The following is a 13,027-nucleotide window of genomic DNA, read 5'->3' on the forward strand; positions in this document are numbered from 1 at the left end:
GCACCTGTCTTCACGAGGTGCTGCTTGTGTAGTCTGTGTGTCTGTGTACGTCATGTTTTACAGATTTTGACATGAACCTAGATTCATAAAAATTAATTAGGGGGTTTCCATCTTTCTCTCTCCTCCAGAAAAAAATTGTAGAGCTCTAGTATCATCCGTTCTTCAGATGTTTAAAAGAGTTCTCTGAAAAAAGCCATCAGAGCCGAAAGCTGTGCGGAGATTCAATGGTAGGCAGTTCTCAGGGTCTTCCTCACATATTCAGGATTTCTTCTTCCTATCTTGACGTGGTCTTGATACTCAGATTTCCAAGAAAACATCCTTTTTATCAGAATGTCTAGATTATTACAACCTCTTCAGGTCTGTTTTGTGCTTCCTTTCTGTTTGCTGGCTTAGTTCATTTCTTCTTGTTTAAATGGGCTGGAGGTTTGTCTCTGTGGGAGTGTGTGTACACACCTGTGCGTGCGTGCATATGTGTGCATGCTCACGTGAGTGTGTGTGTGCATGTGTGTGTGCGTGTGTGTGTCTCTGCTTGTGTGTGTATGCGTGCATCTGTGTGTGCACGTGTGTGTGCGCGTGTGTCTCTGCATGTGTGTGTATGTGTGTGTGCCTGCGTGTGTGCGTGTGTGTGCACGTGTGTGTCTGCGTGTGTCTCTGCGTGTGTGTGTATGTGTGTGTGCCTGCGTGTGCACGTGTGTGTGCACGTGTGTGTCTGCGTGTGTCTCTGCGTGTGTCTGCGTGCATGTGTGTGTGTGTTGTAGGGTAACGCTCACAGATCCATGTGTCAATTCTGCTGTTACTGAAAGCCCTTGCTGAGCTCTGGTCTCTGCTCTGACCTTTTTTGTCTGCCTTGACTTTCAGTGTCTCAGATCAAAATATCAGCAGGTAAAATCCAGAGGGCGTCGCTGGCTGGGGACGGGACCTGGGTCTCTCTGCAGGGTGCAAAGTGACAACTTCAGCTCCACTGCAGTCTTTCCAAGGCTGTCCCACTGAGGTTAAGGCACCGCTGTCTCTTAGGCAGGAAAGATGTCCCGGATCCAGGTCACATGACCCCGTGGGCACGGTGAATGACGGTTCCAGAGCTCGAAAGAGCACATTTAAAGGGAAGGCTGGGAAGAGGTGTGCGGCTGGACCCGGGAGAGGGGGTCTCGGGGAAGCGCTGGACGAGACACCTTCTTGTGTGGGTATCTGTCAGCCTGGCTCTCCAGCCTCCTTAGTGTGTACAAGGGCATGTGTATGAAAGGTCATGTATGAAGGGTCAGGGAGGTAGCGGCAGCTGCACTTGGCCCCAACAGCATGGATGCCTCCCCCACCAAGCCCGGCCTGGCTGCCCTCACTCATGCACATCCAACCTGTAGACAGCCAGGCCGATGCTAACCTCCATGAGGCACTGTCCCAGGCTGTCCTATGGGTAGGTGGCCTCTGGTAGCCCCCTCTCGTGATGGAGGGCCAGTGGAGAGGCTTCGCGGAAGCCAGAGCCGTCACCCGACACCCGTACAGAGGCCGGAGTCTGTCCTCAGCCACAAACACCCTCGGGGAGGAGATGCGTGTTTGGGATGCGAATTGCCTGCCCCAAATCCCATTCAGTCGTCAGCACCGCCCTCTGTGGTCCTGCAAAAACATATTCACTCTGAGGTATCCCGTCCTATATTATTTCTGACCAAGAAGCTCAGTTTACTGGGAAAGAAGTGTAGCTCTGGGCTCCTGTCCCTGTCAGCCACTCACCCCCTTCCTGGGCACGGCTGGCCTGATGGAGGAGTAGAGGGCTGCAGAGACCGGAGTTGGGGCTATCACAGGCTTTAGGTGAATGGCTAATTGGCACCATTTTCCCACTTTTTTCACACTCCGCTGGGAGCCAAAGGCTGGAGGTGAGAGCAGCCCCCAAGCTGTCCCTCCAAATAACCCGCTGAAGAGTGTGCAGCCACCCTCTGCAGCTCGGGCCGGCCACTGGGAGGGTCTGGCTTTGGTGGGAGGACTGTTGTCTTCAGGAAACAGCTGTGGTCCCTGCAAGTTAGGAGCCCAGATTGCTCTCAGGCCTCTGGCAGGCTTTTCCTCCCAGCTGGCAGACAGGACAGGGCTTGCCCTGGGTGCTGAGCTGAGTCCTCAGAGGCACAGTGGCCGGAAGGATGCTGTGAGCCTCAGGGTGCCTGCCAGCACTACCATGCTCAGTAACAAGGGACAAAGAAAACAGCCAGCACAGACAGGCCCCTGGGGCCTCAGATCCGCAGAAATGGAAATGGATGACTGGGCCACCTAGCCATGGTTGAGGGGAGGGCAGGGGGAGCCTGGAATGGAGGGGCCCCCTGAAGTGGGTGTCTGCCTGGGGTGAGGATCTATGTAGCTTTAATCCCGGGGGGAGCAGAAGCCGGCCTGGGAAGGGAAGGACCCCCTGAAGGGGGGATTCCAGACAGTCCCCAGGGGAGCTCTGGGGGCAGTACAGGCTGGACATTGGACTGTCCTCACTGATGGGGGCAGCCAAGCATTCACACTCCTGCTCCCTCCACCCCTGGCCCAGAGAAAGGGCGCCTCTGGCCCTCCAGCAGGCAGGTGGACTAACCCTGCAGCTGGACTAATCCTGTAGCCGGACTAACCCTGCAGCTGGACTAACCCTGCAGCTGGAATAATCCTGCAGCTGGACTAATCCTGCAGCTGGACTAACCCTGCAGCTGGACTAACCCTGTCACTGGACTAATCCTGCATCTGGACTAATCCTGCAGCTGGACTAACCCTGTAGCTGGACTAATCCTGCAGCTGGACTAACCCTGCAGCTGGACAAATCCTGCATCTGGACTAATCCTGCATCTGGACTAATCCTGCAGCTGGACTAACCCTGTAGCTGGACTAATCCTGCAGCTGGACTAACCCTGTAGCTGGACTAATCCTGCAGCTGGACTAACCCTGCGGCTGGACTAACCCTGCGGCTGGACTAACCCTGCAGCTGGACTAACCCTGTGGCTGGACTAATCCTGCGGCTGGACTAACCCTGCGGCTGGACTAACCCTGCGGCTGGACTAACCCTGCGGCTGAACTAATCCTGCGGCTGGACTAACCCTGCGGCTGGACTAACCCTGCAGCTGGACTAACCCTGCAGCTGCACTAATCCTGCGGCTGGACTAACCCTGCGGCTGGACTAACCCTGCGGCTGGACTAACCCTGCGGCTGGACTAATCCTGCGGCTGGACTAACCCTGCAGCTGGACTAACCCTGCAGCTGGAATAATCCTGCAGCTGGACTAACCCTGTCGCCGGACTAACCCTACAGCCGGACTAACCCTGCAGCCGGACTAACCCTGCAGCTGGACTAACCCAGTCGCTGGACTAACCCTGCAGCTGGACTAACCCTGCAGCTGGACTAACCCTGCAGCTGGACTAACCCTGCAGCTGGACTAACCCTGTAGCTGGACTAACCCTGCAGCTGGACTAATCCTGCAGCTGGACTAACCCTGTCGCTGGACTAACCCTGCAGCTGGACTAACCCTGTCGCTGGACTAACCCTGCAGCTGGACTAACCCTGCAGCTGGACTAACCCTGCAGCTGGACTAACCCTGTAGCTGGACTAACCCTGCAGCTGGACTAATCCTGCAGCTGGACTAACCCTGTCGCTGGACTAATCCTGCAGCTGGACTAACCCTGCAGCTGGACTAATCCTGCAGCTGGACTAACCCTGCAGCTGGACTAACCCTGCAGCTGGACTAACCCTACAGCTGGACTAACCCTGCAGCTGGACTAACCCTGCAGCTGGACTAATCCTGCAGCTGGACTAACCCTGTCGCTGGACTAATCCTGCAGCTGGACTAACCCTGCAGCTGGACTAACCCTGCAGCTGGAATAATCCTGCAGCTGGACTAACCCTGCAGCTGGACTAACCCTGCAGCTGGACTAACCCTGCAGCTGGAATAATCCTGCAGCTGGACTAACCCTGCAGCTGGACTAACCCTGCAGCTGGAATAATCCTGCAGCTGGAATAATCCTGCAGCTGGACTAATCCTGCAGCTGGACTAACCCTGCAGCTGGACTAATCCTGCAGCTGGACTAACCCTGCAGCTGGACTAATCCTGCAGCTGGACTAACCCTGTAGCTGGACTAATCCTGCAGCTGGACTAACCCTGTAGCTGGACTAATCCTGCAGCTGGACTAACCCTGCAGCTGGACTAACCCTGCGGCTGGACTAACCCTGCGGCTGGACTAATCCTGCGGCTGGACTAACCCTGCGGCTGGACTAACCCTGCGGCTGGACTAACCCTGCATCTGGACTAACCCTGCAGCTGGACTAACCCTGCATCTGGACTAACCCTGCAGCGGGACTAACCCTGCAGCTGGACTAACCCTGCAGCTGGACTAATCCTGCAGCTGGACTAACCCTGCAGCTGGACTAACCCTGTCGCTGGACTAACCCTGCAGCTGGACTAATCCTGCAGCTGGACTAACCCTGCAGCTGGAATAATCCTGCAGCTGGACTAACCCTGCAGCTGGACTAATCCTGCAGCTGGACTAATCCTGCAGCTGGACTAATCCTGCAGCTGGACTAACCCTGCAGCTGGAATAATCCTGCAGCTGGACTAACCCTGCAGCTGGACTAATCCTGCAGCTGGACTAACCCTGCAGCTGGAATAATCCTGCAGCTGGAATAATCCTGCAGCTGGACTAACCCTGCAGCTGGACTAACCCTGCAGCTGGACTAACCCTGCAGCTGGAATAATCCTGCAGCTGGAATAATCCTGCAGCTGGAATAATCCTGCAGCTGGACTAACCCTGCAGCTGGACTAACCCTGCAGCTGGACTAACCCTGCAGCTGGAATAATCCTGCAGCTGGACTAACCCTGCAGCTGGAATAATCCTGCAGCTGGAATAATCCTGCAGCTGGAATAATCCTGCAGCTGGACTAACCTGGCAGCTGGACTAACCCGGCAGCTGGACTAACCCTGCAGCTGGACTAACCCTGCAGCTGGACTAATCCCGCAGGTGGACTAATCCTGCAGCTGGACTAATCCTGCAGCTGGACTAACCCTGCAGCTGGATTAATCCTGCAGCTGGACTAATCCTGCAGCTGGACTAACCCTGCAGCTGGACTAATCCCGCAGGTGGAAAAACCCTGCAGCTGGACTAACCCTGCAGCTGGCTGCGCTCACATTCCCCTAATCCTGCAGCAATCGCTGTGGGGGAGGCAGACAGTGGGGTCCACGCATGGTGCCGGGCCCTGGAGAGCACCAGCAGGGGGCTGACAGCCAGGCAGTGGGTGAAGAGAAACCCCGGATGATCCCAATGCTGTGAGAGGTTTGGGGACAAGCATCTGAGGGCACAACACCATCCCGTATCAAGACAGTGAGGCAAGGGGCATGATCGGGTCCCAGGGGAGGAGTGGCTGGACTCTAAACGCCAACTTCGAGAGGCTTCCTCAGCGTCCAAGCAGGCTGTCAGGTGTGTAGGCGGACAGTGTGTCCAGAGCTCAAGGCACCACTGATGCTGTTGGGGAGAATGGCGGCCAGGCGGTGGAAGAGGTGCGGCGGCCGGGAGGTGGAGGAGGTGGGGCAGCCGGGAGGTGGAGGAAGTGGGCAGCTGGGAGGTGGAGGAAGTGGACCGGCCAGGAGATGGAGGAGCGAGGGCAGTGGACAGAGGATGAGAAGGGCAGGCAAGGCAAACATGAAGAGCAGGGGCACACAGAAACCTCGGGCCTCTGGCCTCTGGGGGCTTTCCCTCCGGACAGCAGTGAGGAAAAGGGCGACCCCAACTCCACGGCTGGGAGGGCTACAGGATGACCTCCAGGCCCAGCGTGGGGCCCTGTGGCCTTCACCATCCAGCAGAGTTGCTGGGAGGTACATGACTGGGGATTTCAGGGAGAATGGGAGGCAGGTGTGGGGTGTGTTTATAAAGGGGAGGGGATTGTGGGAATTGGGGCAGGGAAGTGGGAAATCACAGGACCACAGTGTTCAGCACCCGGACTCTGGGCCACACCCCCACCACAGGCCCCCATCCCCATATCCCCTCCTGCCCCACCCACAACCTCACACTTTCCCCTTCAGTGTCTGGGTGTCTATCTCTCCCCAGTAGCCTCCGAGCTGCAGCAGAGCAAGGGTTGGGCCTTCTGGAATAATCCTGCAGCTGGCTGGGGCTCAGAGGTGCTGGCGGAGAATCACCATGTGAACAGAGTACCATGCGGGCCGGGAGTCCTGCCAGGACACGCACCTGTGGTCTCAGGGACCCTCTCCTTCACAGATCCTCAGCATCATCCTCTGAGGTTGTTTCAAACCTGACCTTCCAGCTCCAGAGTCCACTCCTGTGCTGCTGGGACCACGGCTTCTGCACCCGTCATTTCCAGTAACAAATGTTCCCCTGCTTACGATCCCGCCAGCCTCATCCTGTCGTCCCCACTGGGGCACTCTGAGAGACCCTAAAACTAGGGCTCACCCAGGACAGGAACAGCCTTGGCATCTTTGCTGGCCTGTTGTTACCAATGGAGGGTCTTGACCACAAGTCGCCCAGGTCCTTGATGTTTTGAACAAAGAACTGGATAAAATGCACAAATGAGAAAACCCGCGGACTGGGCTTTAGGTTTGCCGGAATCCCACGCTCCTGACTTCTGCTTCCGGGTCACAGCCATGGCGGTGGCAAATTCAAGCCCTGTTAACCCCGTGGTGTTCTTTGATGTCAGCATTGGCGGTCAGGAAGTTGGCCGCATGAAGATTGAGCTCTTCGCAGATGTTGTGCCTCAGACGGCCGAGAACTTTAGGCAGTTCTGCACTGGAGAATTCAGAAAAGATGGGATTCCAATAGGATACAAAGGAAGCACCTTCCACAGGGTCATAAAGGATTTCATGATTCAGGGTGGAGATTTCGTTAATGGAGATGGTACTGGAGTCGCCAGTATTTACCGGGGGCCATTTGCAGATGAAAATTTTAAACTTAGTCACTCAGCTCCAGGCCTGCTTTCTATGGCACGGTGGTCCCAGTACAAACGGCTGTCAGTTCTTTATCACCTGCTCTAAGTGCGACTGGTTGGATGGGAAGCATGTGGTGTTCGGAAAAATCGATGGACTTCTAGTGATGAGAAAGATTGAGAATGTCCCCACAGGCCCCAACAATAAGCCCAAGCTACCTGTGGTGATCTCACAGTGTGGGGAGATGTAGTCCAGACCAACACTGATTCAGGCCTTGCCTTCCTCTTGGTGGTGTTCTTGAGTAAGATCATCTGGACTGGCTCTCGTGTTTGCTTCCCTGCCTGCTGCTGCCGCATTTGATTAAGACACCCTGGAAGTAGCAGAGATTCAGAATCCAAGATTGTCTTCAAGTGTTCATCTGTAAATAAAGTTTTTTTTATGTGTAAAAAAAAAAAATGCACAAATGAAGCAGCGAAAGAATGAAGCGAAGAAAGCACAGATTCACTGAAACAGCAGCACACTCCACAGAGCGGGGCCAACTCCAGCAAGAGGCTCAAGAGCACTGACCTCAGAACTCCCTGGGGTCCGAACACCCTCTAACTTGGCCACACCCCATGCAGACGAAGGAGTGGCCCACGACCAGTCCTGGGGGACAGAGCGGACCCATCAGAGGTTCCCTCCACCCTTCATCTCTGACGCCTGCAAAGGGAGCAGCCCCAATCTCCCCTGCTCCCTGCGGCCCCCAACCTGGGTGTGGAGAGGGGTGGCCTCCCCCTATTCAGTTCCTGGAAGTCAGCCTGAATCCCTGCCCCCCACAACCCCCAACCTGGGTGTAGAGAGGGGTGGCCCCCCGTCATTCAGTTCCTGGAAGCCAGCATGAATCAACCCCAGGCTCCCTGCCTCCAGACCCCACCCTCCAGCCTCACAATGGCTTGTTCTGGAATCTTACTTATTGTGTTTAAGTATTTTTTTTTCTTTTCCAATTCTGCCTGTATTTGTGAGCCTGAGGCTGATTTTGGTATTTATGTTAGAACATGAGGGTGTGTAGATGTATGTCCAGGTGGGATGGCTTTGGAAAGGCTGGCGTGGGGGCTGTGGCTCTGGCTCAGCAGGGACGCTGACAGCAGAGAGCCCCAGCGCTGATCACAGGTGAGCCCCAGCTGGCCCCCGCTCCCAGGAAGAAAAGCCATGGGGGAGGTAAAATATTCTTGGTCGGGACCAAGGCAAGAAAAGCAGTGGGGGTGGTAAAGTGTTCCTTGGTCAGGATATCTTGGAGGTTAAAAGAGGTGAGAAATCTCCATTGGGGAGATTGAGCCTCACACCAAAAGGTAAGAAATCTCCAATGGGGAAATTGAGCTTGACCCCAATACCATCAAGATGGGAAATACCCCAAGTAAAGTGAGGGAAGAAAAGGGTAAAACTAGCAACAATAATATTTCCTCCAGTGTCTTAAAGCACGAGGCTATTCTGTTTTAAAATATATATAATTTAACGTTAACCACTGATAATTCACTAAACCCAGCAGGTTCCCTGACAGGGGATCCAAATCTAAAGGGAGAGCGCACAGGTTTAGATTTAACTGATTCTCACACGAAGGTCTGACCAGACCTCGGAGAAATTCCCTTCAGGGTGGGAGGACACTTATTTATAGACGGTTCCTCCCTGGTAAGTGGAGGAAAACGACACAATGGGTACTCAGTAATGATGGAGAAACAAAGTCAGGAAAATTGCCTGAGAACTGGCCCGCCCAAACCTGTGAGCTGTTTGCACTCGGCCAAGCCTTAAAGTACTTAGAACCAGGAGGAACCGTCTACACCGATTCCAAGTACGCCTTTGGAGTGGCTCATACGTTGGGAAAAATTTGGACTGAAGGAAGTCTCATTAATAGCAAAGGTCAAGGCCTTGTTCACAAGGACCTAATCACCCAAGTATCGAATAACCTCCAGTCGCCGGAAGAAACAGCTATTGTGCATGTTCGCGGACACCAGAAAAGCCTTTCCTTTGCAAGCCCAGGAAATAACCTGGCAGATCAGATAGGTGAACAGCCGGCTGTTTCCTCTAAAACGCCTCTTTTCCATTTAACCCCCTACCTTCCTCCTCCTACCGCAATCCCCGTTTTCTCTTCTACTGAAAATGAGAAATGGATAAAGAGAATTCAGAAGGAAAATGGATATTGCCGGACCAGAGAGAAATGTTTCTAAGCCCCTTAGGAGGGGAATCTTGTCCCAACCGCATCAAGGGACAGACTGGGGGCCACGTGTGATGCAGTTCTCAGAGTTTATGGGCATATAGGAATTTATACTCTGGCCAAATGGGTTACAGATGGTTGCTTAGTATGTAAAAACTAATAAACAAGCTATAAAAAGATTGCCCCTTGGGGGAAGGAGTCCGGGCTTAAGGTCATTCCAAAGCATCCAAATCAATTACACAGAGACGCCTCCAACTTGTCAGCTAAAGTACTTATTAGTGATAGTGGGTCACCTCACTCACTGGGTGAATGTAGTCAAGGCATTCGTTGAAAATATTATAGCCAGGTTTAGATTAATAGAAAACACTACTTGAGATAATGGGACTCATTTCACTGCACATGTCATTAAAAAAGGAGCCCAGGTCCTGGATGTCGCATGGGAATATCACCCTCCTGGCACTCAGGTCTGGATGTCACATGGGAATATCACCCTCCTGGCACTCAAGTCTTGATGTCACATGGGAATATCATCCTCCTGGCACTCAGGTCTGGATGTCACATGGGAATATCATCCTCCTGGCACTGAGGCCTTGATGTCACATGGGAATATCATCCTCCTGGCACTCAGGTCTGGATGTCACATGGGAATATCACCCTCCTGGCACTCAGGTCTGGATGTAACATGGGAATATCATCCTCCTGGCACTCAGGCCTGGATGTCACATGGGAATATCACCCTCCTGGCACTCAGGTCTGGATGTCACATGGGAATATCATCCTCCTGGCACTCAGGTCTGGATGTCACATGGGAATATCATCCTCCTGGCACTGAGGCCTTGATGTCACATGGGAATATCATCCTCCTGGCACTCAGGTCTGGATGTCACATGGGAATATCATCCTCCTGGCACTCAGGTCTGGATGTCACATGGGAATATCATCCTCCTGGCACTCAGGTCTGGATGTCACATGGGAATATCATCCTCCTGGCACTCAGGTCTGGATGTAACATGAGAATATCATCCTCCTGGCACCCGCCTTCATCAGGAAGAGGGGGAAGGATGAACCGAACTCTGAAAAGCCAAGCTAACCAAATTCATCTTAGAGACTCGGTTGCCATGGACTAGATGCCTTCCCATTGCCCTGTTGAGAATCTGAACTGCTTCTCAGGGAGATATGGGCTTAACCCCTTATGAAAGGTTGTAGAGATTGCCCTGTTTGCACTCCATTCCCAAGTTCAAAAGGAAAGATCAGTTTCTCAGGAATTACCTACTTGGTTTATCTTCCACTCTCTCTTCCCTCAGAACTAAAAGGCTTTTCACACAGGCACCATCCCTGGAGTTCCCAGCACATCAACATCAGCCTGAGGATCACATCCTCATCAAAAGCTGGAAGGAGGAAAAACTCGAACCGGCCTTGGAAGGACCTTACCTAGTGCTCCCAACGACTGAAACTGCAGTTCAGACAACAGAGAAAGAAGGGACCCATCACACCGCAGTCAGGAGCGTGCCACCCCTCCAGAGTCATGGGCCATAGTCCCAGGGGAAGCCTTACCAAACTAAAGCTAGGGGAAATGTAACTCTCCTTCATCTATTCCACTGCTCCCTCTCCCTCTGCTGCTTCCCACCTCATGATTAATGTAGCCAAGTCAATTTCGCCTCAAACGATTATGTTTGATGCTTGCCTTGCTATACCCTGTGGAGACTTGTCAAGTCACAGACAGCCCTCCACTTCAGAAAGGCACCTCTGTCCTTCCTCGCTCTCCTCAGACAGGACATTAGCGGTCCGGATCATTAAGCCTGAGAAGATTTAGATGAAGACCCCAGTATGGACGGGGAATCTTGCCCTCCTGAGACAGCACTTTGATGCCGTAGTTGCTCCAACACTCTGTGGACCACTAAAGAGCAGGATGGGCTGCCCCGGCCAGGAGCTGTAGTTTCCTAAAGCCATACATTCATTTTACAAAAAAGGAAAAAAAAAAGCTCCCCCCAACTGTCAGCTAAACCGGTGCAATCCAGTGCAGTGCAGGTTACTATCTCCAACCCTCAAACTCTCACCCTCCCTAAGCTGGTCCCTTCTTTAAGCTGGTCTTACGAAAGACGGGGTTTCAGGAGCAGACCCTGCTAGATCCTTTGAAATGCCCATCACTGCTCCCCCACCACCTGCACCCTCCCCTAAGCCTTCTTCCAGAATCTCACAGTGAAACCATTGTTCCTCCTCCATCTAATGGCAAGACTAAGGTAGCTATTGTAACGCCAAAGACCTAAAACCAACTTTAGCCACTGAGACAGGATATCAAGATGCAAACGCCTGGTTGGAATGGATCAAATATTCCGTCCACAGGTTAAACAAAAATTGCTATGCTTGTGCACACGGCAGGCCAGAGGCCCAGGTGTCCCCTTTCCTCTAGGACGGTCCTCCAGTCGACCAGGCACAGGCTGTATGGTACCTCTTTTCCAGAATTCAACAGCCTGGGGTAACAAGTCGTGCCAAGCTCGCTCTCTGCTGTATCCCAAAGTTAACACCCTGCGGGTCAGCTCCCGAGGGCCATCCAGCTTCCGTCTCCCAACCCTAAGTTCATATCATGTCTGTCATGACAGGGAAGAAACGTAGCTTTCCTCGGAGACCTGAAGGGAGGAAGTGAGCTTATGACACTTCAAGAGCTCACCAATCAGCCAGCCCTGGTCCATGCTCAAGCAGATGCGTGCTGCTGTTGTGGTGGCCTTCACTAGACTGTCCCCGAGCAGATGTGAGCTGCTGTTGTGGTGACTTTCACTAGACTGTCCCCGAGCAGATGTGAGCTGCTGTTGTGGTGACCTTCACTAGACTGTCCCCGAGCAGATGTGAGCTGCTGTTGTGGTGACCTTCACTAGACTGTCCCCGAGCAGATGTGAGGTGTTGTTGTGGTGACCTTCACTAGACTGTCCCCGAGCAGATGTGAGGTGCTGTTGTGGTGGCCTTCACTAGACTGTCCCCGAGCAGATGTGAGGTGCTGTTGTGGTGACCTTCACTAGACTGTCCCCGAGCAGATGTGAGGTGTTGTTGTGGTGACCTTCACTAGACTGTCCCCGAGCAGATGTGAGGTGCTGTTGTGGTGACCTTCACTAGACTGTCCCCGAGCAGATGTGTGGTGCTGTTGTGGTGACCTTCACTAGACTGTCCCCGAGCAGATGTGAGCTGCTGTTGTGGTGGCCTTCACTAGACTGTCCCCGAGCAGATGTGAGGTGCTGTTGTGGTGACTTTCACTAGACTGTCCCCGAGCAGATGTGAGGTGTTGTTGTGGTGACTTTCACTAGACTGTCCCCGAGCAGATGTGAGGTGCTGTTGTGGTGACCTTCACTAGACTGTCCCCGAGCAGATGTGAGGTGCTGTTGTGGTGACCTTCACTAGACTGTCCCCGAGCAGATGTGAGGTGCTGTTGTGGTGACCTTCACTAGACTGTCCCCGAGCAGATGTGTGGTGCTGTTGTGGTGACCTTCACTAGACTGTCCCCGAGCAGATGTGAGGTGCTGTTGTGGTGGCCTTCACTAGACTGTCCCCGAGCAGATGTGAGGTGCTGTTGTGGTGGCCTTCACTAGACTGTCCCCGAGCAGATGTGAGGTGCTGTTGTGGTGGCCTTCACTAGACTGTCCCCGAGCAGATGTGAGGTGCTGTTGTGGTGACTTTCACTAGACTGTCCCCGAGCAGATGTGAGGTGCTGTTGTGGTGACTTTCACTAGACTGTCCCCGAGCAGATGTGAGGTGCTGTTGTGACCTTCACTAGACTGTCCCCGAGCAGATGTGAGGTGCTGTTGTGACCTTCACTAGACTGTCCCCGAGCAGATGTGAGGTGCTGTTGTGGTGACTTTTACTAGACTGTCCCTGAGCAGATGTGTGGTGCTGTTGTGGTGACCTTCACTAGACTGTCCCCGAGCAGATGTGTGGTGCTGTTGTGGTGGCCTTCACTAGACTGTCCCCGAGCAGATGTG

General features: G+C 53.5%; 1 pseudogene; it reads left to right on the forward strand.

Moving 5' to 3' along the window:
- Positions 1 to 6,568: 6,568 nt before the first annotated feature.
- On the forward strand, positions 6,569 to 7,139 carry LOC108590996 (peptidyl-prolyl cis-trans isomerase H pseudogene; annotated as a pseudogene).
- Positions 7,140 to 13,027: the final 5,888 nt, after the last annotated feature.

Source organism: Callithrix jacchus, chromosome 3 (genome assembly GCF_049354715.1).
Source record: "Callithrix jacchus isolate 240 chromosome 3, calJac240_pri, whole genome shotgun sequence".
Classification (NCBI taxonomy): domain Eukaryota; kingdom Metazoa; phylum Chordata; class Mammalia; order Primates; family Cebidae; genus Callithrix; species Callithrix jacchus.